This window comes from Sinocyclocheilus grahami, unplaced genomic scaffold, assembly GCF_001515645.1.
Source record: "Sinocyclocheilus grahami isolate Dianchi unplaced genomic scaffold, SAMN03320097.WGS_v1.1 scaffold261.1, whole genome shotgun sequence".
NCBI lineage: Eukaryota > Metazoa > Chordata > Actinopteri > Cypriniformes > Cyprinidae > Sinocyclocheilus > Sinocyclocheilus grahami.
The window spans coordinates 46,860-51,747 of record NW_015505440.1 but is presented as its reverse complement, the minus strand read 5'-3'; the positions used below and the strand labels follow the sequence as shown (position 1 = coordinate 51,747).

Genomic DNA, 4,888 nt, shown 5'->3' with positions numbered 1-4,888 from the left:
TTGTTCTCGCTATAGCCAATCACGTTTTGCTTTACAATCAGGGTGGTCTCGTCCTGAAATAACTTCATTCATCTCCTTTGGCTCAAATAAGAAATATAAGGGCCATAAAAATTGGTATAGTAAAAGATGTTTAAAACTGGATTTTGCCAATCCAAGCCACAGGATTATAATTAACGTGCCTTTGAAAATGCCAGAGAAACAGCGCTTTAAATCACGGCTATGGGAGCAATGCTGGATACAAACACGTTATGGAAGCGTCATGTTATTCAAGATGGAAAGAAAGGCGTCAATAAGTAACTTACTATAAAATAGCTGGATTCAACCTCATGATAAACATACGAGTTTGTGTAATAGGTTAAATTGCCGTCACACAACAGTCAAGCCGTTTAAATGATGTATGAACAGCAATGTGGATCTAACAATATATGAAGCATTATAAATAATATTTTCAAACATTAATTAAAAGTATTACAAAGTTGCCATTGTTTGGGCAGGAAACAATATATGTGGGTTTTTTTTTTAAATGTGGTGCAGGTGTGTTGAATATAAATGCATATACATGTAAGATGAGATATTGGTTAAAACACTTGATCACGCAAACAATATTTCATATAAACCAGACTTACTAGTTTTAATTGTAAAAGTTACTTAACAGCATCCAAAGTAAATGCACAGTTTGTATTTACATGGTCCACTCACAAATCCCCAGTACACACTGCAATGATGCTGAGGCTATTTGATATTATACGTTTTATTATGCCATATATTTGTCACCGCAATTGTGCTTTAAAAGTCCCATGTCACCTCGTCCAGTGTAGACTGATTATGATGAGTTTTATTTGCGTTGGACTCATTGCGATCATGCTCGGGATCTGTGAATGATCAAGTTGTGTATAATCCTGAGTTTATCCTCATGCGCTGATCCTGAAGGAAAAGAAGCCTTACACTCCAACAATCTTTTGGAAACAGGTTTTTTTAACCACAACCATTTTAACCATTACAAACAGCACTTAAGCTCAATTTGAACGAAGTGTCCATAGAATGCAGTTCCTTACAGGGGTGCAAAATGAATCTGTCCCGCCCTGATTGTAAAGCAAATCGTGATTGGCTATAGCGAGAACGTGCTACGATTGGTCAGCGAAGAGTGGCTGTTATCTGATTGGCTTGAGTAGACGGTGGGTGGAGTCCACGTATTTGTGGATTGGTGTGTGTCTCGACGCTAGAAATGTTTCAAAATCCACAAATGCACAGCGTGTGATTCACAAATGAATGCCAGGCAAAGTTGTGTTTGTGACTTAAAAAGATATTTGTGAATGTTTTTTATTTGCAAATTGCATTTTATTTATTTGTGAATTTATTTCATGTTTGTGAAACGCTAAGATTTACTTGTGGATCTCATTCTATTTATTCGTCAATATGTTTAATTTTTGTTAATCTCTTTACATTTATTTGTGGATCATAATCTATTTATTTGGAATAAAGCAACAATTCTACCCCCATAGAAAAGTAATGAAGTGAACAAAGAATTTAAACTCTGTTCTCATTTTGATATACACATTTACTCTCATTAATGGAGATAAGCACTGAAATGACCTAAAGTCATTACGCAGAAGTTAAACAAAAAATCTATGAATTTAGACACATTTATAGTGGATGCGCTTGATCACTTTTCCTGTGGCTATGTTCTAATGACAGCAAGGAGTGCAATAGGTGCACAATAATTCATCTTTAAACTAAACTGCAGATCTCATGTTATGAGAAAATATAAATATTTAGCGAGAACAATGATCAATAATGCACACTTATGGTGCGTGGACACTGTTGGATTCGGTGGTCGAACAGTCCATTGTCCGGTTTGAATATGTCCAATGATAATAGCTTACTGTACAACTGCAGCTGCACGGTGGTTGATGTCGTGTGTAGGCATCTCCACAACATTATGAAAAATACCACTGTATTTGAAGAATACAACTTAAGGAAAATGGTAAGATTTACACGTTTCTTTTTTTAAAATGTCAGTGACGCGCTGAGTCAGACAATTGTATTTACACTGGCCTATTTTCATCTTTAAACTAAACTGCAGATCTCATGTTATGAGAAAATCTAAATATTTAGCGAGAACGATGATCAATAATGCACACTTATGGTGCGTGGACACTGTTGGATTCGGTGGTCGAACAGTCCATTGTCCGGTTTGAATATGTCCAATGATAATAGCTTACTGTACAACTGCAGCTGCACGGTGGTTGATGTCGTGTGTAGGCATCTCCACAACATTATGAAAAATACCACTGTATTTGAAGAATACAACTTAAGGAAAATGGTAAGATTTACACGTTTCTTTTTTTAAAATGTCAGTGACGCGCTGAGTCAGACAATTGTATTTACACTGGCCTATCGGTTTTCACTAAAAATAGCTAAAAGATGTTCACCTTATCAGCAAAACTGCATAATTTGAATTGTTTAAAACAACTGAAATACTATTTGGCCAGTGTGAAACAATGAGATCAACTCTATTCTAAAATATTTATCTGATAACCATTTTAAACAGTTTTGTTTTTATGGATATTTTGATATATTTATTCTTAACATGGTGTCACGTGGATGGGAATATGCATGGAAATGATATGCACTATGCAGATGAGGTTATGCATCGTAAAAATAGGCGTTGTAAGTAGGGATGTGCGCGACGACTAATTTGACTGTTGTTTAAACGAAAGTTTTGTATCCGACTAGTCTAAAAGCAAGAAACCCCCAAAGGATGGTAAGAAAAAAAAACTTGTGCGTGTGTGTAGCATATACAGTGGTGTGAAAAAGTGTTGGCCCCCTTCCTGATTTCTTATTTTTTTGCATGTTTGTCACACTTTAAAGGGGTCCTATTATGCTCCTTTACAAAGTCTTGATTTTGTTTTGGGGGTGTACTAGAACATGCTCTCATGCTTGGTGGTTCGAAAAACGCATTATTTTTCACATAATTTACATTATTAAAATACCTTTCTCCCCAGCCTGGCACAAACGGCTCGATTAGTTCCGGCTTTGATGAAGGTCCGCCTTCCGAAAAACTAAATGTGTTGTGATTGGTTAGCTGTCCCAGTGCGTTGTGATTGGCGAACAGCTTAGACGGTGTTTCAGTATTGCCACGCCTCTTGCTCTGTCTTTCAACAAAAACAAAGACGTTCGGGCACGGAGGTGAAAAAAACAGCGTTTTAGGCGGTCGCACACCGGATGAGAAGCGCAGAGTCGCGCCACGTCTTTAAAATTCGAACACATTATTTTCTATGAGTGTAGGCACACCGGCGGCGCCATTCGGCATCTGTCTGCGGCGCCCAGCTACGTCGTGTTATATTTGTAAGAGTTGTTCTAGAACAGTGGTTCTCAATGCATGTTTTCCACGTCTCTTTGTTAACAAACCTGATTCAGATCATCTCGTTAGAAGTGAGCTCCGTGCATGAACTGTGTTCCGATTCTTTTACTGCATAGTTTAATAATTTTATTTTAAAAATTGCTTGCAGTGTTACAATTCATTCCAGCCCTCATTAGAATAATATCCAAAAACATTTTTCCATTTTATGTGCACATTTGACTAAAAAATCATGCTGTTCATGGAAATCTATAATTCATTTCAATGGGATGTTTCATTACATTTACATTACATCTCCTTGATTCCTTTAACTCAAAAGTTAAGAATGTTATTGATGATATTGCTCCTTTGAAAGTCAGCAAGAAGACTGGCAAACAGAAATCAGCTTGGAGAAAATCAACAGCAGTTCAGAGTATGAAAAGACGATGCAGAAAAGCTGAGCGGATGTGGCGGAAGACGAAACTTGAAATCCACTATAGCATATATAAAGACAGCCTTTGTGCTTTCAATGTGGAACTAGGCAAAGCTAGACATTCATTCTTCTCAAACCTTATAAACAGTAACTTAAACAACACTCGCACTCTTTTTGCTACTGTTGAGAGACTGACAAACCCTCCCAAGTCAGATTGCCAGTGAAATGCTCTCCAACAGCAAATGCAACGAGTTTGCTTCTTTCTTTTCTGAGAAGATCAATAATATCAGGTTAGCACATCCCCAAGTTATGCAGAGGTTAGACAGTTCGACCACAATATCAAAAAGAAGATACTATGTCTGCTTTTGAAGAAATTGATAGCAAAAATTTGGAAGAAATAGTACAGCACCTTAAATCGTCAACCTGCTATCTTGACACACTTCCCACATATTTTTTTCAAAAGGTGCTTAACTGTTTGGAAGCAGATCTCTTAGAAGTGGTGAACGCCTCACTTCTTTCTGGGACTTTTCCAAACTCCCTGAAAACTGCAGTTGTTAAACCCCTTCTGAAAAAGAGCAATCTTGATAACACCATATTGAGCAACCTCACTTCTTTCTGGGATTTTTCCAAACTCCCTGAAAACTGCAGTTGTTAAACCCCTTCTGAAAAAGAGCAATCTTGATAACACCATATTGAGCAATCACAGCACAGAGATGGCGCTCATCAAGATAATAAATGATATTCGCTTAAATTCTGAATCTGGCAAAATATCAGTGCTGGTACTACTAGATCTCAGTGCTGCGTTTGACACTGTCGATCATAACATACTACTAGAGAGACTGGAAAACTGGGTCGGGCTTTCTGGGATGGTAATCAAATGGTTCAGGTCATACTTAGAAGGGAGAGGTTATTATGTGAGTATAGGAGAGCATAAGTCTAAGTGGACGTCCATGACATGCGGAGTCCCACAAGGCTCAATTCTTGCACCGCTCTTGTTTAGCCTGTATATGCTCCCACTAAGTCAAATAATGAGAAAGAACCAACTTGCCTATCACAGCTATGCTGATGATACCCAGATTTATCTCCAAATGACTACAGCCCCATTGACTCCCTCT

General features: G+C 37.6%; 1 protein-coding gene across 1 annotated transcript in view; it reads left to right on the top strand.

Moving 5' to 3' along the window:
- Positions 1-4,888, top strand: part of LOC107599155 (tectonic-2-like) — a 15,755-nt gene that overhangs the window by 4,090 nt on the left and 6,777 nt on the right. The gene's annotated exons all lie outside the window — the stretch shown is intronic.